Source organism: Mustela nivalis, assembly GCF_964662115.1.
Source record: "Mustela nivalis genome assembly, chromosome: X".
Taxonomy (NCBI): Eukaryota; Metazoa; Chordata; class Mammalia; order Carnivora; family Mustelidae; genus Mustela; species Mustela nivalis.
This window is the reverse complement of record NC_139040.1, coordinates 39,611,062-39,631,989: the sequence shown is the minus strand read 5'-3', so window position 1 is coordinate 39,631,989 and position 20,928 is coordinate 39,611,062. Positions and strand designations below refer to the sequence as shown.

Here is a 20,928-nt window from a genome sequence, read left to right as displayed (position 1 = left end):
AGGAGAAAGAAATTCTTATCTAGACAAAATGACAAGGCAGAAAAACTCACAACAGAAAAAAGAACAAGAGCCAGTACCAAAGGCTGGGGACCTAATCAATACGGACATTGCTAATATGACAGATCTAGAGTTCAGAATGATGATTCTCAAGGTTCTAGCCGGGCTCAAAAAAGGCATGGAAGATATTAGAGAAACCCTCTCCGGAGAGAAAAAAGCCCTTTCTGGAGAAATAAAAGGACGAAAATCTAACCAAGTTGAAATTTTAAAAAGCTATTAATGAGGTGCAGTCAAAAATGGAGGCTCTTACTGCTAGGATAAATGAGGCAGAAGAAAGAATTAGTGACATAGAAGACCAAATGGCAGAGAATAAAGAAGCTGAGCAAAAGAGAGACAAACAAATACTAGACCACGAGGAGAGAATTCGAGAGATAAGTGACACCATAAGATGACACAACATTAGAATAATTGGGATTCCAGAAGAAGAAGAAAGAAAGAGGGGAGCAGAAGGTATATTGGAGAGAATTATTGTAGAGAATTTCCCTAATATGGCAAAGAGAACAAACATTAAAATCCAGGAGATGCTAAGAACGCTCCTCAAAATCAATAAAAATAGGTCCACACCTAATCACCTGATAGTAAAATTTACAAGTCTTAGAGACAAAGAGAAAATCCTGAAAGCAGCCCGAGAAATGAAGTCTGTAACATACAAGGGTAAAAACATTAGATTGGCAGCAGACCTATCCACAGAGACTTGGCAGGCCATAAAGAACTGGCATGATTATTCAGAGCACTAAACGAGAAAAACATGCAGCCAAGAATACTATATCCAGCTAGGCTATCATTGAAAATAGAAGGAGAGATAAAAAGCTTCCAGGACAAACAAAAACTGAAAGAATTTTCAAAAACCAAACCAGCTCTACAGGAAATATTGAAAGGGGTCCTCTAAGCAAAGAGAGACCCTAAAAGTAGTAGATCAGAAAGAAACAGAGACAGTATACAGTAACAGTCACCTTACAGGCAATACAATGGCACTAAATTCGTATCTCTCAATAGTTATCCTGAATGTGAATGGGCTAAATGCCCCAATCAAAAGACACAGGGTATCAGAATGGATAAAAAAACAAAACCCATCTATATGTTTCTACAAGAAACTCATTTCAGACCCAAAGACAGCTCCAGATTTAAAGTGAGGGGGTGGAAAACAATGTACCATGCTAATGGACATCAGAAGAAAGCTGGGATGGCAATCCTTAAATCAGATCAATTAGATTTTTAAGCCAAAGACTATAATAAGAGATGAGGAAGGACACTATATCATACTCAAAGAGTCTGTCCAACAAGAAGACCTAACAATTTTAAATATCTGTGCCCCTAACGTGGGAGCAGCCAACCAATTAATAACAAAATCAAAGAAATACATCAACAATAATACAATAATAGTAGGGGACTTTAATACTCCCCTCACTGAAATGGACAGATCATCTAAGCAAAAGATCAACACTGAAATGGACAGATCATCTAAGCAAAAGATCAACAAGAAAATAAAGGCCTTAAATGTCACACTGGACCAGATGGGCATCACAGATATATTCAGAACATTCCATCCCAAAACAACAGAATATACATTCTTCTCTAGTGCACATGGAACATTCTCCAGAATAGATCACATCCTGGGTCATAAATCAGGTATCAACCAGTATCAAAAGATTGGGATCATTCCTTGCATATTTTCAGACCACAATGCTCTGAAGCTAGAACTCAATCACAAGAGGAAATTTGGAAAGAACACAAATACATGGAGACTAAACAGAATCCTTTTAAAGAATGAATGGGTCAACCAGGAAATTAAGGAAGAATTGAAAAAACTCATAGAAACATATGATAATGAAAACACAACCATTCAAAATCTGTGGGACACAACAAAGGCAGTCCAGAGAGGAAAATACATAGTGGTACAAGCCTTTCTCAAGAAACAAGAAAGGTCTCAAATACACAATCTAACCCTGCACTTAAAGGAGAGGGAGAGAGAACAACAAAGAAAGCCTAAACCCAGCAGGAGAAGAGAAATAATAAGGATCAGAGCCGAAATCAATGAAATAGAAACTAAAAAAACAAAAGAACAAATCAACGAAACTAGGAGCTGGTTCTTTGAAAGAATTAATAAGATTGACAAACCCCTGGCCAGACTTATCAAAAAGAAAAGATAATGGACCCAAATAAAATCATGAATGAAAGAGGAGAGATCACAACTAACACTAAAGAAATACAAACAATTATAAGAACATACTATGAGCAACTCTACGCCAACAAATTCGACAATCTGGAAGAAATGGATACATTTCTAGAGACATATAAACTACCATAACTGAACCAGGAAGAAATAGAAAACTTGAACAGACCCATAACCAGTAAGGAGATTGAAACAGTCATCAAAAATCTCCAAAGAAACAAAAGTCCAGGGCCAGACAACTTCCCAAGGGAATTCTACCAAACATTTAAAGAAGAACTAATTCCTATTCTCCTGAAACTGTTCCAAAAAATAGAAATGGAAGGAAAACTTCCAAACTCATTTTATGAGGCCAGCATCACCTTGATCCCCAAACCAGACAAAGATCCCATCAAAAAAGAGAATTACAGACCAATATCCTTAATGAACACAGATGTGAAGATTCTCACCAAAATACTGGCAAACAGGATCGAACAGTACATTAAAAGGATTATTCACCACAACCAAGTGGGTTTTATTCAAGGGCTGTAAGTTTGGTTCAACATCCGCAAATCAATCAATGTGATATAATACATTAATAATAGAAAGAATAAGAACCATATGATACTCTCAATAGATTCTAAAAAGGCATTTAAAGACAAAGTGCTGCATCCCTTCCTGATCAAAACTCTTCAAAGTGTAGGGATAGAGGGCACATACCTCAATATTATCAAAGCCATCTATGAAAAACCCACTGCAAATATCATTCTCAATGGAGAAAAACTGAAAGCTTTTCCGCTAAGGTCAGGAACATGGCAAGGATGTCCATTATCACCACTGCTGTTCAACATGTACTAGAAGTCCTAGCCTCAGCAATCAGACAACAAAAAGAAATTAAAGGCATTCAAATCAGCAAAGAAGTCAAACTATCTCTCTTTGCAGATGATATGAAACCCAAAAGGCTCCACTCCAAAACTTCTAGGACTTGTACAGGAATTTAGTAATTATGTTATTTAGCATATTTGTTATTTAACATAACATAATTATGTTTATTTTAAAAATAAATTTAATTTAAAAAAGAAAACTAAAAGCCATTTAACTATGCTTTCAAGTCAGCTTTGCAAATATGTAAACTAGCAAAATTTTTCTTTCATTTTAGCATAATCAGTAACTAGATCTGGTTAACAATCTCCACCATTCTCTCCCCAGAACCACTGGTTTCTAGGAGTTGAACGTGATCCCTCGTTGTCTCAGGGCTTCCACCCAAGCCACCCATTAGGCAAGTTTTGATCCTAGACATTTTGATATTAAGTGTGCATACAGGAACAACTCTGATGCTGCAACTGCCACCTGGCCAAAAGGGATTGTAAAACACCAATGACCATTCAGACTCTTTTCAACTTCAGAGATGTTAAAATATGAAAAACTTCACCTCTTAAAATGGATGAAATATGGCATTTTCAGTAGTATTTGTGGCATGGATATAAGTGAACATCTACCCCAGGGTAATTCTGAAGGACAATATTTACCTGAATGGGTTAGTGGCATCACAATTCCAGACTTCAAGCTCTATTACAAAGCTGTCATCATCAAGACAGCATAGTTGCAACATGCTTATTTTTAAGCCATATATACATCTTAAACCTTTTAAAATGTAAGCCCCAAATGGTCATTTCAAGTGTAATCACTCGGTCCTAGAAGGCACAGGAAGAGAGGCACCTTGAGCAGAGAAGAGTTTTTGCTATATTTATTCTTACATTCCCAAGGGTACCACTCTCCCGAGGTTTTAAGTATTATGTTTTTATAACCTATAATAATATATTACTATTATATGATACATACTTATATGTATTATATATTTATGAAATATAATCATATGATAATATAAATGTTGACAGAAAAATTGTTGTCAAGCCATGGTTGTGAGGCTGTAACAGAAATCGACACTTTGGGATTTAGGTATTGTCAATGTCACATTGCAGGCCAAAGGAGTCCTTTCTGGTAGGCAACAAAAGGTGGAATGTTTCTTCCTGTCCCCCTGCATTTGTGGACCTTCTATTCTTTTGGAAGTAATTTAAGAATCTTCCTGTTAAATGTAGCATGTACCTTTAAATCTTTCTTACCTAAAAAATTTGAGAAACAACAAAAAAGTCACATTTGCACTAAAAATGCATGTGTCACTAAGAATTTGGCATCAAAGTTTCTCTCTCTTCCATCTCATTTAGATCTTAAATCTTTCATATTATATTTTTTCATTTTTCAATCTATTTTCCTTAACCATTTTCTGACAAAGGTGTTTAAAAAGCCTCCATTTATTATTAGGAGTTGTCAATTTCTCCTTACAATCCCACTGCTTTTTGTTTTATGTATTTCAAGACCATGTTGTTACAGGCATAGATTTGTGTTTGATAGCCTCTTGGAAGATTTTCTTCCTTTCATCAGTGTGAAATATCTGTTTATTACCAAATTGCCTATAATCATATTTTGTCTGACATTAATGCTGCCTCCCAATTTTTCTTTTGGTTGGTATTTGCCTATTGTATCTTTCTCCATTCCTTTGTTTTCAACCTTTCTGAATCATTTTAAGTACAGTTTTTGTAAACAGCAAAGCTGCAAAATTTTAATCTAAGAGTCTCTTAATGACTGACTTTATTTACATTGATTTTAACTATTCATACTCTTAGACTTACGTCTTTCATCTTATTTTATGTTTTTTATTTGCCACAATATACATCTTCTTTTTCTGGATTTTATTTTTTTTTTATAAACATATATTTTTATCCCCAGGGGTAGAGGTCTGAATTGCCAGGTTTACACACTTCACAGCACTCACCATAGCACATACACCCCCCCAATGTCCATAACCCCACCCCCTTCTCCCAACCCCCCTCCCGCAGCAACCCTCAGTTTGTTTTGGGAGATTAAGAGTCACTTATGGGGGCGCCTGGGTGGCTCAGTGGGTTAAGCCGCTGCCTTCGGCTCAGGTCATGATCTCAGGGTCCTGGGATCGAGTCCCGCATCGGGCTCTCTGCTTGGCAGGGAGCCTGCTTCCCTCTCTCTCTCTGCCTGCCTCTCCATCTACTTGTGATTTCTCTCTGTCAAATACATAAATAAAATCTTTAAAAAAAAAAAAAAGTCACTTATGGTTTGTCTCCCTCCCAATCCCATCTTGTTTCATTTCTTCTTCTTCTACCCCTTAACCCCCCATGTTGCATCTCCACTTCCTCATATGAGGGAGATCATATGATAGTTGTCTTTCTCTGATTAACTTATTTCGCTACACATGATACCCTCTAGTTCCATCCATGTCGTCGCAAATGGCAAGATTTCATTTCTTTTGATGGCTGCATAGTATTCCATTGTGTATATATACCACATCTTCTTCATCCATTCATCTGTTGATGGACATCTAGGTTCTTTCCATAGTTTGGCTATTGTAGACATTGCTGCTATAAACATTCGGGTGCACGTGCCCCGCTGGATCACTATGTTTGTATCTTTAGGGTAAAAACCCAGTAGTGCAATTGCTGGGTCATAGGGCAGTTCTATTTTCAACATTTTGAGGAGCCTCCATGCTGTTTTCCAGAGTGGTTGCACAAGCTTGCATTCCCACCAACAGTGTAGGAGGGTTCCCCTTTCTCCGCATCCTCGCCAGCATCTGTCATTTCCTGACTTGTTAATTTTAGCCATCCTGACTGGTGTGAGGTGATATCTCATTGTGGTTTTGATTTGTATTTCCCTGATGCCAAGTGATGTGGAGCATTTTTTCATGTGTCTATTGGCCATATGGATGTCTTCTTTGCAGAAATGTCTGTTCTGTCCTCTGCCCATTTCTTGATTGGATTATTTGTTCTTTGGGTATTGAGTTTTCTAAGCTCTTTATAGATTTTGGATACTAGCCCTTTATCTGATATGTCGTTTGCAAATATCTTCTCCCATTCTGTCAGTTGTCTTTTGGTTTTGTTAACTGTTTCCTTTGCCATGCAAAAGCTTTTGATCTTGATGAAATCCCAATAGTTCATTTTTGCCCTTGCTTCTGTTATCTTTGGCAATGTTCCTAGGAAGAAGTTGCTGCGGTTGAGGTCGAAGAGGTTGCTGCCTGTGTTCTCCTCAAGGATTTTGAGGGATTCCTTTATCACATTGAGGTCCTTCATCCATTTTGAGTCTATTTTTGTGTATGGTGTAAGGAAATAGTCCAATTTCATTTTTCTGCATGTGGCTGTCCAATTTTCCCAGCACCATTTATTGAAGAGGCTGTCTTTTTTCCATTGAATATTTCTTCCTGCTTTGTCAAAAATTAAACCATAGAGTTGAGGGTCTATTTCTGGACTGTCTATTCTGTTCCATTGGTCTATTTGTCTGTTTTTGTTCCAGTACCATGCTATCTTGATGATGACAGCTTTCAAATAGAGCTTGAAGTCTGGCATTGTGATGCTACCAACTTTGGCTTTCTTTTTCAATATTCCTCTGGCTATTCGAGGTCTTTTCTGGTTCCATATAAATTTTAGGATTGTTTGTTATACTTCTTTGAAGAAAAAATGGATGGGATTTTGATAGGGACTGCATTAAATGTGTAGATTGTTTTAGGTAGAATAGACGTTTTAACAATATTTGTTCTTCCAATTCAGGAGCATGGAACATTTTCCCATTTCTTGTGTCTTCCTCAATTTCTTTCACGAGTACTTTATAGTTTTCTGAGTATAGATTCTTTGCCTCTTTGGTTAGGTTTATTCCTAGGTATCTTATGGTTTTGGGTGCAATTTATAAATGGGACTGACTCCTTAATTTCTCTTTCTTCTGTCTTGTTGTTAGTGTAAAGAAATGCAACTGATTTCTGTGCATTGACTTAATATCCTGACACAGATTTTGACACTAGCCCTTTTTAGGAAGAAGTTGCTGTGGTTGAGGTCGAAGAGGTTGCTGCCTGTGTTCTCCTCAAGGATTTTGATGGATTCCTTTCTCACATCTTTTATCTTTGTTTACATACTTGGATTCATGGAATTTTCTTTATTCCTTTTATTTCTCCCATGCTTGGAAATTGCATATTCTATTAATTTGTATTTTTTTTAATTCTTCCTTTTAACATACAGACTTAAATTCATGTTTTTCTAACAGTATGAAATTAATCCATATTCCCTATCCTTTTTAACAGGATCTTCGCACACTTTAGCTTCCCTGTGTATATCACTGCTTTATTAAAAAATGGAAAACAAGTCTGTACTCCCTATATATGGATATGAGTGGAGATAGCTGTCTCTGTCATTGATGAGTTCCTCTAGCCAACCTCTATTTCTCTTCATCCACACTGCCGGACGATAGGAGCTTAAAGTTGACAAAACTACAGTTGCTTCTGTTGACCCAGCTCAGAGTTCTATCTTGGATGCCTTAAACTCAAGCACACATGTTCAAAGAAAGAAATACCAAATGGTAAAGGATTTCTTCAGAAAACCCACTAGGCTCAAAGAAATCATCAGAGCTCACTGAAAAGGTTTGTAGAAATGGGCAGATGCTCCCTGCCAGACAGTCCAACCTCAATGGGACTTACTCAATTAACTCAACAGCCGGATAGGAAGAAAACCATTCAATGAATACTGTTGCCCATCAGATTGTACTAGTCACTTAAACACACTGGAGCCTCAGTTTGCAGACCTCGACAATTCTGGCAGTTCCATTAAATGAGTAACCAAAATGTTTTTTAACAATAAGTTTATGAAGGGCCCTCCATCTACATTACCTGATTTAATGTAAAGTGCTATATGAAAGCTTTCCAATGTATAATGTTGGGGTTCTCCTTGCTGTCAGTGAAGGATCAGCAAATCAGAGATATGATACTCTCATAGCTGGCCCAGAGAGTGAACATAAACTGGATTTCAACTTAGAATTCAAAAAAATTACCACATATCTATCTAATTTATTGGCATGGAGATTATTTTCTCTTTATACAACCTGTCATCATTTATTGTACCTAGGAGCATTCTGGGTAGTAGAAGAACTGAATGGGGATCAACAAATATGGTAGGTTATTTCAGGACACATCCTTTACCACTTAAGTTCTTGAATCTCTTAGGTAAAATGAAGGGGGAAAAGATAAAAGGATTTATTGAATCTGAAACTCCTTATATTCTAATTACCCACAGCAAATTATAAAGTTATTTTGATCTCCATTCTACAGCTGAGGAAACTGAGTCTCTGAAAGATTAATACACTTCCCCAAGGCCAAGCAACTAGTCAGTGAAGGAAATGGACACAAAACTTCCATTTTAATAGTAGTGTAAGCAACACATTATTAGAGAAGTCTGCATCTCAAACACAGTAATTTCAAACCAAAGTAATTTCAAACCAGAATACCTGAAATAAACTATTTCAGCACAAATGTTTAGAGGCTTCTGTCTTATAAAATATAAATGATTTGGGGGGATCATTCATGCCATTATTCCCTGATACTACTTGAAAAAATGATGTTAAAGCAGTGACTAGCATAGCAGCTCAGCCATGTAATTTGTTTTGTTTTGTTTTTTAATTTTATTTATTCATTTAACAGAGAGAGAGACAGTGAGAGACGGAACACAAGCAGGGGGAGTAGGAGAGGGAAAAGCAGGCTTTCCACTGAGTAGGGAGCCCAAGGACCCAGGGATCATGATCCCAGGACTCCAGGATCATAACCCAAGCCAAAGGCAGATGCTGAACTACTGAGCCATCCAGGCGCCCCAAGCCATGTAATTTGTTAAAAATGTTTCCTACCTTCTCAGAAGCAAATAGACTATTTTTCCTTGCTGGCCACATTCCCCCTAAATGGCCTGGGTACTTGGCAACCGTGGCGTTCCACTAATTCACTTCACCTTCTCAAGAACATCATGACTAAATGATCTCACATGATCAGTCATGTTACAAAGCCATCCCTATAAATAGCAACTTCTGATAATACATATGATTCTTTAACATATCATTAATTACCAAACTAAGGAGAGGTAGAAAAACAAAGGGAAAGTACAAATGCACTGAAGAAACCCCTTGTTTCACCAAAAAAGCCTCCCAGAAAGTAGAAAAATGTAAGCCTCAAAGTACAGTAGAGTCCTTATTTGCCACTGATAGCTATGGATGCCAACTCTAGAAGTAGAAACTGAGTTACTAATATTTTATTCTGAATGTTTGGGTCCCCAGAAAAGAAATGGATAGGGAGATATGAAATTAGCCCATTTTTAGGGAAATAGGAAGGGAGCAAACTTGTAATGATGATTGTTTTATTTTATGCCACAATAAAATACAGGGCTACTGAAAATGGTATATTAGTTGTGAGTTCATATTAAACATTGTAAGCAGTATAACTCACAAATTATCTTTCACATTAAGTGCTTTTTCCCCCTTCATCCAGTAACATATCAAAGCTATGTCAGAATCTTATTTTAAGAGCTAGAAAAAGGTTTTTTTTTTTAATTCCAAAAAGAATAAATAAAATAAAATAAATTTTAAAAATTCCAAAATTAAGACCACCTTGCCAAATATTAAAAGTGTGACATGGTAAAAAAAAAAAAAAAAGAAAAAGAAAAAAAAGTGTGACATGGTGGAAGACTCTAAATTGCCAGGAAACAGGTCTCAATTATCAGTGAATGTCTACAGCAGTTACAAAACTGGAAAAGGGAAGACACCAGGGTGGGGGACCAAAGGGGAGGGTGTGCAGAAGGACTAAAGAGACAAGAATCTTCGAAGTCCTGAGAGGGACATAAGAGTGAGAAGGAAGTGGGGGGGGGGAGTGTGTGCAGGAGGAGGACTCACAAGAGGGCAGGCGTGGAAGGCAGAGACCCAAAGAGAAGGCATGGCTATTGGGAAACTGGGCATCTAGGCAGAGGGACCCAAGAGGGCAGAGCACCAAGTGGGGTGGGGGGATTTGAGGAAGGGAGAAAGAACGGGGTTATGGGGAAGAGGGAGGAGAAAGAGAAGAGAGTGAAACACTTGAGAGAGCTAGTTAAAACACACACACACACACACACACACACACAAAAACAGAGGAATGGCATTCAAATGCAAAAAAACCCACAAAGAACCCAGCCTCAAAGGCATACCCATTTCCCCAAAACACTGAGAAGTAGAGCAAAACAAACAAACAAACAAAAAAACCCATAGACTTCTGAAGCACAGTATGCATAAAAACCTCATACAAGCCTACAAGTAATAGCAGTCATTTAAAAATTTCAAAAACTATCATTTTACAATGAAAAGGAGATTTAGATAATATAACTTAATTAAAATTCATTTTTTAAAAGATTTTATTTATTATTTGACAGTGCAAGAGAGAACACAAGGAGGGGGAGCCACTGGCAGAGGAAGAGAAAGAAGCAGGCTCCAGCTGAGCAGAGAGTCCCATGCAGGGCTGGATCCCACAACCCCCGGATCATGACCTGAGCCAAAAGCAGATGTTTAACCAACTAAGCCACCCAGGCATCCCAATTAAAGTTCATTTTTAAGAATAAAATCTATTGGGGCACCTGGGTGGCTCAGTGGATTAAGCCGCTGCCTTCAGCTCAGGTCATGATCTCAGTGTCCTGGGATCAAGCCCCACATCAGGCTCTTTGCTCAGCGGGGAGCCTGCCTCTCTCTCTCTGCCTGACTCTCTGCCTACTTGTGATCTCTCTCTGTGTCAAATAAATAAATAAAATCTTAAAAAAAAAAGAATAAAATCTATCTATGAAAGACCCACAGCAAATATCATCTTCAATGGAAAAAAGCTTGCAGCCTTCCCATTGAGATCAGGAACAAGACAAGGATGCCCACTTTCACCACTCTTGTTCAACATAGTATTAGAAGTCCTAGCAACAGCAATCAGACAACAAAGAGAAATAAAAGGTATCCAAATTGGCAATGAAGAAGTCAAACTCTCTCTATTCGCAGATGACATGATTCTTTATATGGAAAACCCAAAAGACTCTACCCCCAAACTACTAAAACTCATATAGCAATTCAGCAACGTGGCAGGATACAAAGTCAATGTGCAGAAATCAGTGGCTTTCTTATACACTAACAATGAAAATACAGAAAAGGAAATTAGAGAATCGATTCCATTTTCTATAGTACCAAGAACCATAAGATACCTGGGAATAAACCTAACCAAAGAGGTAAAGGATCTGTACTTGAGGAACTACAGAACACTCATGAAAGAAATTGAAGAAGACACAAAAAGATGGAAGACGATTCCATGCTCTTGCATTGGAAGAATAAACATTGTTAAAATGTTTATACTGCCTAGAGCAATCTACTTTTAATGCCATTCCAATAAAAATTCCACCGGTATTCTTCAAAGAGCTGGAGCAAATAATCCAAAAATTTGTATGGAATCAGAAGAGACCCCGAATCGCTAAGGAAATGTTGAAAAACAAAAATAAAATGGGGGGCATCACGTTACCTGATTTCAAGCTTTACTACAAAGCTGTGATCACCAAGACAGCATGGTACTGGCATAAAAACAGACACATAGACCAGTGGAACAGAGTAGAGAGCCCAGATATGGACCCTCAACTCTCTGGTCAAATAATCTTCCACAAAACAGGAAAAAATATACAGTGGAAAAAAGACAGTCTCTTCAATAAATGGTGCTGGGAAAACTGGACAACTACATGTAGAAGAATGAAACTCGACCATTCTCTTACATCATACACAAAGATAAACTCAAAATGGATAAAAGACCTCAACGTGAGACAGGAATCCATCAGAATCCTAGAGGAGAACATAGGCAGTAATCTCTTCGATATCAGCCACAGCAACTTCTTTCAAGATATGTCTCCAAAGGCAAAGGAAACAAAGCGAAAATAAACTTTTGGGACTTCATCAAAATCAAAAGCTTCTGCACAGCAAAGGAAACAGTCAAAAAAACAAAGAGGCAACCCATGGAATGGGAGAAGATATTTGCAAATGACAGTACAGACAAAAGGTTGATATCCAGGATCTATAATGAACTCCTCAAACTCAACACACACAAAACAGGCAATCATATCAAAAAAATGGGCAGAAGATATGAACAGACACTTCTCCAATCAAGACATACAAATGGCTATCAGACACATGAAAAAATGTTCATCATCACTAGCCCTCAGGGAGATTCAGATTAAAACCACATTGAGATATCAACTTATACCAGTTAGAATGGCCAAAATTAACAAGACAGGAAACAACATGTGTTGGAGGGGATGTGGAGAAAGGGGAACCCTCTTACACTGTTGGTGGGAATGCAAGTTGGTGCAGCCTCTTTGGAGAACAGTGTGGAGATTCCTCAAGAAATTAAAAATAGAACTTCCCTATGACCCTGCAATTGCACTCCTGGGTATTTACCCCAAAGATACAGATGTCGTGAAAAGAAGGGCCATCTGTACCCCAATGTTTATAGCAGCAATGGCCACGGTCGCCAAACTATGGAAAGAACCAAGATGCCCTTCAACGGATGAATGGATAAGGAAGATGTGGTCCATATACACTATGGAGTATTATGCCTCCATCAGAAAGGATGAATACCCAACTTTTGTAGCAACATGGACAGGACTGGAAGAGATTATGCTGAGTGAAATAAGTCAAGCAGAGAGAGTCAATTATCATATGGTTTCACTTATTTGTGGAGCATAACAAATAGCATGGAGGACATGGGGAGTTAGAGAGGAGAAGGGAGTTGGGGTAAATTGGAAGGGGAGGTGAATCCTGAGAGACTATGGACTCTGAAAAACAATCTGAGGGTTTTGAAGTGGCGGGGGGCGTGGGAGGTTGGGGTACCAGGCGGTGGGTATTATAGAGGGCACGGATTGCATGGAGCACTGGGTGTGGTGAAAAAATAATGAATACTGTGACGCCTGGGTGGCTCAGTTGGTTAAGCAGCTGCCTTTGGCTCAGGTCATGATCCCAGCGTCTTGGGATGGAGTCCCACATCGGGCTCCTTGCTTGGCAGGGAGCCTGCTTCTCCCTCTGCCTCTGCCTGCCTCTTTGTCTGCCTGTGCTCGCTTGCTCTCTCTCCCTCTGTCTCTTACAAATAAATAAATAAAATCTTGAAAAAAAATAATGAATACTGTTATGCTGAAAATAAATTAATTAATTAAAAAAAAAGAATAAAACTCACTTCTCTCAGTGCTTGACTCCACAAAAAACAAGGCCACCAAGTATATACCTTTGAAAAATAAGCATAATTCTTAGGTTTGTCATTTATGATTGTGGTAAAATATACATAATGTAAAATTTACCATTTTAACCATTTTAAGCATACAGGTCAATGACATTAAGTAAGCTCACAATGTTGTTCGACTATCACCACTATCCATTTATGAAACCTTCTCAGTGCCAGAGTTCGGCAGTGAAAAATAATTCCCCTTTCCCCACATTCACTTTATTTTTTTGTCTCTCTGAGCTTGTCTATTCTAGGAACTTCATATTAGAACCATATAGTATTTGTATGGATTATATGAATATTTGTATACTTGAAACAACCTAAATGTTCAACAACAATAAGGGTTTAGAGATTTTTTTAAGTGGCATAGTTACATGATGGAATACAGCAATAAATGATACTTTATCTTTATCCATATTTCGCAATTTGGATAAATCTGAAAAACAATGGTGACCCAAAAAAGTTGCAGAAGAGTAAGTAAGTTGAGAAGACAAGTATGGAAGACGTTGATGGAAATGTTAAAGGCATACAAAAGAAGAGATTATAAATCAGGGGTGCCTGGGTGGCTCAGTTGGTGAAGCATCTGCCTTCAGCTCTCTCTCAAATAAATAAATATCTTTTTTTTTAAAAAAACAGATTGCAAATCATTTATGGCCATCTATATTTGAACACATTTAACACAGATTGGAAAAATAGACAACTTCAGAAGGACAATTATCTCTGGGATGGAAAGAAATGAGACTGGGAAGGGGTATAAAGAGTTAACTATATAATGTTTTAGTTCTTTAAAAAACAATGCCGAAAGAAAATACGGCAAAATGTTAACAAACATTAAATCTTTGGTAGGTACGTGGATGATGGTGTAGAATAGTCTCTGTACTTTTGTCTGAAATACCTTATAATTTTGGAAAGGACTAGTTAGTGTTTAGAATGACAGAAAATAAGACAATATGTGCACTTTGAAAAGGGAGATGTGCTAATAAAGGCCAATTATAGCTTTTATTCTCCCAGTCAACTTAATTGGCTCCTTTATAAAAAAAAATTTTATAATTACAAATGAATACACACTCATCATCTTTGGAAAAGATATCCATAAAGAAAGCTAATCAGAATGAGTGTTTTTATAGCACTTGAATCTGCTTGAATCTGCTACGATTCATACATCTTTTAAAGTAAATCATTTGAAAATTATTTAAAATGTCTATACCTATTAAATATATTTATAAAGATAAAAATGTCTATGCCTATTACACAAAAAATACATTCAGTCTAATTCATAATCACAATAGATATCATGGTTGATCACTGCTGCTCTAGCAACAGAAACCTAGATGGGTAAATTCATACATCTAACTGGAGCCAAAACTAGCATCTCAGGTCCAGATCCCTGGCCTTCCTGTTAGGATTCCTCTTGAGTTTCATGGAAGGTAGATTTTAAATAATTCAAACTTTAGGGGCACCTGGGTGGCTCAGTGGGTTAAGCCTCTGCCTTCAGCTCAGGTCATGATCTCAGGGTCCTGGGATCGAGTCCTGCATCGGGCTCTCTGCTAGGCAGGGAGCCTGCTTCCTCCTCTCTCTCTCTCTCTCTCTCTCTCTCTCTGCCTGCTTCTCTTCCTACTTGTGATCTCTGTCAAATAAATTAATAAAATCTTTAAAAAAAATAACTCAAACTTTACAGCATTATTGATAACATGGAATTACCCTAAATAAATGTTCTGTTGTTGGATTAGTTAGGCTGAGTGAATCATGGCCGTCTCACTCTATGGAACATTAGGAGGCTATTACTAATAAAAATTTGAAAACTATCAATCACATAGAAAAAATTCCCAGAACAGTATTAAATAAAAGGAACAAAACTTATATAAGAAAATATTAAGATAATTCAAACATATGGGTACATATGGGGTGCCTGGGTGGCTCAGTCAGTTAAGCATCTGTTCTCTTCTGGCTCAGGTCATGATCCCATAGTCCTAGGATCAAGCCTAAGTGGGCAGGCTCCCTGATCAGTAGGGAGTAGCCTTCTCCATCTCCCTCTGCGGCTCCCCCTGCTTGTGCTCTCTCACTCCTTCACTCTCTCTCTCAAATAAATAAATAAAATATTTTTTTATGTAATGACTTTTAGTGCTGGCTTAATGAATTACTTAAGTCGTGTTTTAAGACAGTTCTATATATTATAGAAGTATTAGGTAAACTAAATCCCTTTTTCATAGCTATAACCCACAAAAACTTTTAGGTGTATTTTTTACTTTTTAGATCTCTCAAGTTTCATTTCATTAAAGCCTGTCAAAGCCTGAAATTCTGTAGATTCTGCAAGTCAGAGAAGCTCTCTTCCTGTTTCAAATTCTGCCTCTAGATCTGACCTGCTATCAAGATTAGACTTCAAGAAATAAAAAAAAAAAAGAATATTAGACTTCATTAAGTGAGTTCTATCTCTGAAATCCATTTACTGACAATGTGATCCTGGGCTAATCACTAAAATGCTGTAATGTTTGTATTCTTCTATCTCTAAGTTTCTGTATTTACAAAATTCTCCATGGAAGTCAAGTACTCTAAGATTCATCTCAGATCCAGGGCTCATTCCCTACTTTCCTACCTCCTAAACCCTGGGAAAAACAGCACTTAACATCAGTTGCATCTTGCTAGGGGCAGGCCAGACCTTGAAGAGGGAACTGTATCCCCAAAGATAAATAGCATTTGTTTCCCAAGAAGTAAACTATTATTTACCAAATACTGTACCAAGCACTTCAAACATGTTATATGACCCACTTTCCCAACCACAGACACAGAACCAATTCATGGAGCCAGGGAAATCTGTATATGCAATTTAGAGGCCAAGGGTAGGCTGCCCCAAGATGAGCCACTTTGGCATGAAGACTATGCTGAGCTGAAAACAAAGTCCAAAGACTCAGGAAGAAACTGACCTCCCCCTCCCCCCACCACAGCAGCCTAAAAGATTTTAGATAAAGGACCTGCTCCAGCAAGAGAGTTATCACCACAGATAACATTAGAATATGAACTAGGTATAGTAGACAGGAAGGAACCTAGCAAAACCTGTTTGATTAAAGTCCTCTCTAAGTCCTACAGTTTCTAAACGGTGCAGCAAACCTTTGTTTACCAAACATATATCCCTTTTCATCTTCTTGTGAGTTGTGTTCCTTTCCTTTGAAATCCCAGACCCCATTTTCTCCTTAGTTCTGGATGACTTTTATACCTCATTTTGCCTGTCTGAAATTTCATGTCTGTAGATTCCCCGTATGTACAAAATTAAATTTCATTTTCTCCTCTTAATCTGTCTCATGTCAATTTAAGTCTTAGTCCAGCTAGAAGAATCTTGAGGGACAGAGAAAATTTTTCTTCCTCCCCCAAAGTGACAAACATCCTATGTGATTCCTAAATACATAAAAGTTTGAAAACCAAAACTGGAAGGCCAGTGTTTTTCAAAATGTGAACAAGAATTCATTAGTGGATTATGGCTACATTAAAAATATATACATAATAGAGACTACCAGAGTGAATTGCATGTAGTAAGCATTGTTTTTGTGAAATGGCTGTCAATTATATATTGTATACGTATATACTTGGCAACAACAAAAAATTTATTTCTTACTGTAGTCACAGAAAAAAGGTCTGAGAAGTACTAGCTAGGCATTACTGACTTAGGATAATGCACAATGAGGCAGAACAGTAATAAAAAAAAAATCAAGAAAGAGCATAGTGGGCGCCTGGGTGGCTCAGAGGGTTAAGCCTTTGCCTTTGGCTTCGGTCCTGGTCCGTAGACCGGGATCAAGCCCCCCATGAAGCCCCGCATGGAGCGTGCACGGAGCCCTGTCTCTGATCCCTGCGTGGTGGGAAGCCTGCTTCTCCCTCTACTTCTACTGCTCCCCCTGCTTGTGCTCTCTAGCTCTGTCAAATAAATAAGTAAATAAAATCTTCAAAGAAAGAAAGAAAGAGCATAGCATATAGAAAAGTTCCACAAATTTCTAGAGAAATAGAAAAATTAAGACACTTAAACTCTAATCATCAATAGTCATAAGGGATATTGTGGTATAATTAATTTGGCCAAAAAGCCAGTAACTTTACTTCTAGGCAATAACTTAAGTATTTCTTTTGTTTGCTGTAGTAATAACAAGTAGAATGGACAAATTATTCAAGCTTGACCGTCGCCTTCACCAGAAAAGGTGGAAGCTAGAAAAACATGACAGTCAAAAGAAGGACAGCACTTTAGTTAACTCATTAATCGAATTCCAATCCGTGAATAATCAAAAGTAACCATCCATTAAAGCCATCCTATCTCTCTTTGCTTACAACACTCAAATAATGAATTAGGGGCTCCAATATCCAACAAAACTAATCACTTCTGAAAACTCCAAATGCTTATTAGGCCATCTCCCTTTTCCCCCCCGTTTGTTTAAAACCAAACCACGGAATTCACGGGAAACCAGTGTCACAACTGTACCTCTACGTGAAGTGAAGACACTCAGATTGACAAGCAGCGGCAAGCCGGCAGCGCATCAGCGTTTCTCCACTCCAAGGCGGGAAAAGAAGGGCACTAGGTCCTCTATGTTACTGGGAGTGGGCTGTAGGTCTGGCGGCCGCAGGGATGCTCCCCCCAAGGGTTTGGGCCCAGAAGTCTTGCCCACCGCAGAGAAAAAGAAGTGAGATCCCACCCTACACACACACACACACAAACACTGAGCCGTGGAAAAGAAGCGCGACCCCACCTTACACACAAACACGCCCCTCACGCGAGCACGCGCGCGTGCACACACACATACACACACACACACACACACACACACACGCTGAGCCAAGAAAAGAAGCACGATCCCACCACTCGCGCGAGCGCGCGCGCGTACACACACACACACACACGACGAGCTAAGGAAAAGCGCGATACTAACCTACCCTACACGCCCCCTCCCCACACACACAAGCTGGGCTGAGGAAAAGAAGCACCATACCGCCTTAACTGCGCGCGTGGGTATAAACAGACACACACGCTGAGCCGGGAAGGAATCACAAAACGTGTCTCTGTCGCGGGGTGGGGAGGGGGCGTGGGGAGCGCGTGCAGAGCTACAGCAAAACCTCAAACCCCTAGCCACCGAGCCTATCCTTCCACGCCGGTTGTCCCAGGTCCACGGGAGGAATTGTCCGGTTTGGAATTCACGTGAGGGAAAAGCGTAATGAGCGAGCCTGCAGAGGACTGGGACAAACGAAATCCCCACAAACTTACCTTGGTGCCTGCCGCCGCCTCTGCCGCTCGCAGTCACAGACCCAAAGTAAATGGATAGGACCTCCAAGACTGTCTTGCAGCCAGAGAGGCGGGCCTCGGCCTAATCCGAGCAGGGGGAAAAAAAAAAAAAAACCGTCCTCCACAGCGGACTGGGTACCGCTGGAGTGACGCTAACTGAGACAGACGCTTAACTGGGGTCCACCTAGTTAACTAGAGAGGGCGGCCATTGACCCTGACTGGCACGCGATCGGATTGGTTGATTCTGGGGCTGTTTCAAAGGAAACTCTTCTGTGATTGGCCAGGAAAGTCAAGCGGGAACCCGGAGGTGGTGGGTGGAGGGGGCAACAAAACTGTTACCTAGGCAACAGAGAGACGCAGCGCTCTCAGCTGTCTATTTTCGGAGCCCAGCCAGCGACCCGAAAACTGACCCAGGTGAGGAAACCTGAACCTTAGAAAGGGGAAAGAAAGGGTCCCCAAATGCCCTGGCTATCGGGAAAACTAGGGTGAACTCTAGAGTGGTTACGACTCTGAAAGCTACCCAAAAAAAACACAAGTCGCAAAGAGTACAGACCTTTTCCCTAAGTTTTCCTTCCCTGGACACTAGAAGCAGGAGGCAGCTATAACAAAACTCAGTCTATTCAGGATGTGAGTGAGAGATGGGTCAATTTTACCATGCCGGGGAATAAATGCTGTTTGACCGTCTGAAGGCCAAAATGAACACACGAAGGCTTCACAATGCCTGTGTCAACTCACACGCACTTATGGTTTTAACATTAATTTGAGAATGAAAACTGTCTCCTTATAGGTAGATCTGGGCGCTCCAAGGCACCCACTGTTCCTTTTGTTTTACACGTACAGGCATGATCTACCCAGAGTGCCTTGGCTGGGATATAAACATAGATATAGATAGATAGATATCTACGTAGATATATCTACGTAGATATGTAGATATATATCTATCTATGTAGATAGATATCTACATAGATATTTATTTTTTAAGGGGTATAGCGTTGTTCAAACAAAAAAAAAAAATGGCCGGTGCCACTTTCCGCGTGGACAATATCCTGTGTGCGAGAATGTGAACACTGTGCCCTGAGGGTTCCAACGGCCGTTGGTCAGATCCGTTGAGGATGGAGAAGCAGTCAGACTATGCTTGAGTGGGCTAAAGCGTCGTGTGCAAAGACTACTTGTACTTAACCTCAGCGAGGCTGCTACTCACCAACAGTTGATCAGAGATTGAGTATTCTATGTCGTGGGACTATACCTGTTAAAAGGTAAGAAACAGTGTCAAAAAAAAAATAAAATCTGTGTATAAGGAGAGAACAGAATTTGATCAGAGTTAGCGGTCATTTCTTCTCAGAGCTTCCTATTATGAAAAGAATTCAGAACAGAGACTGTTTCCCCAAGAAATTAAACAAGCCTTTTGACTTAGGGAGAAAATTTCAAAGTACTGAAGGAAAATTTGCTGTCTCAGCTCCTTTTTAGATAGTGGCGGAGTATGAGAATGAAAGAAAGATTACTGCCAAGTGTATTAAGTCTGTCTAAAATAAAGAATAATAGAGGAAGTATTAAATTAAAAGAAGGTCATATATGAAATATTCCAGGTATTTCCAAAAATCATCTTCTATTGAATATATTTTAAATTTGTAAGAAAACCCTGTCAAGTCCTCAGTTACTTAAGACTTGGTACATTTTATGACATTCCTAAAAAAGGCAATCATTCTTCATATTATAAAGAAAAAGTCAAAAATGAATTATTTTTACTAATCATTGATGTGCATAGATGTCAAAAGTGTAAAAAAAAAATAGCCAGTATACTGTAATTTAATTCAGACATAGGCAGAGATGCTAATAGCATCTGTTTTCAGAAGAAAACTTTTGTGTTTTCAGAATATTTTAATACAGGAATTGCCAAATAAGAACTATGTAAATAAAGTTGCAGAAGAAATGCCAAATATACTTAAGAGAGTAAATCAGTTTTGAATAATTTGAAATCATCCAGCTGTAAACAGTGCTTTACATAGGGGTATGTGTTTACCTATCAAACAAGTTCTCAAAGGATATTATGTGGTAATTCTTTATGACCCTGGTTTTATTTACTATATATACTTGAATTAATAAAATGTTTCCTTTTGAATAGTCTGTAATTCAGGGTTTTCACTAATTTCACCTAGATTTTTTTCCAATTAGTTCAAGTCAAAGAGCCATCCCTACAGACACTGTGGGTGGAAGCAAATGAAAAAGAAGGCACAACCCCAGCCCTCATAACCAAAGTCTGACTTAATCTCTGATGCTGCTTCAGTGCCAGGCGTCTGGACCCATACTTGTTTAGTCCCTAACTGGTTTCTCTGT

General features: G+C 38.8%; 2 protein-coding genes across 7 annotated transcripts in view; one reads left to right on the top strand and one right to left on the bottom strand.

Annotated features, from left to right (window-relative positions):
* The window catches only part of NUP62CL (nucleoporin 62 C-terminal like), a 97,905-nt gene extending 79,080 nt beyond the window's left edge, over window positions 1-18,825 (bottom strand). For 2 of the 3 annotated variants that reach the window (XM_082717401.1, XM_082717404.1), the window contains exon 1: window positions 18,577-18,825. The gene's annotated coding sequence lies outside the window, so the exon portion shown is untranslated. The remainder of the gene's footprint in view (window positions 1-18,576) is intronic. The other variant, XM_082717403.1, reaches the window with a different exon arrangement.
* A 95-nt stretch (window positions 18,826-18,920) lies between these two features.
* Window positions 18,921-20,928, top strand: part of DNAAF6 (dynein axonemal assembly factor 6) — a 38,633-nt gene continuing 36,625 nt past the window's right edge. Inside the window, exons 1-2 of one of the 4 annotated variants that reach the window (XM_082716955.1) lie at window positions 18,929-19,008; window positions 19,577-19,850. The gene's annotated coding sequence lies outside the window, so the exon portion shown is untranslated. Of the gene's footprint in view, window positions 19,009-19,576; window positions 19,851-20,928 lie in introns of all 4 variants that reach the window. The other 3 variants (XM_082716953.1, XM_082716954.1, XM_082716952.1) reach the window with 3 other exon arrangements.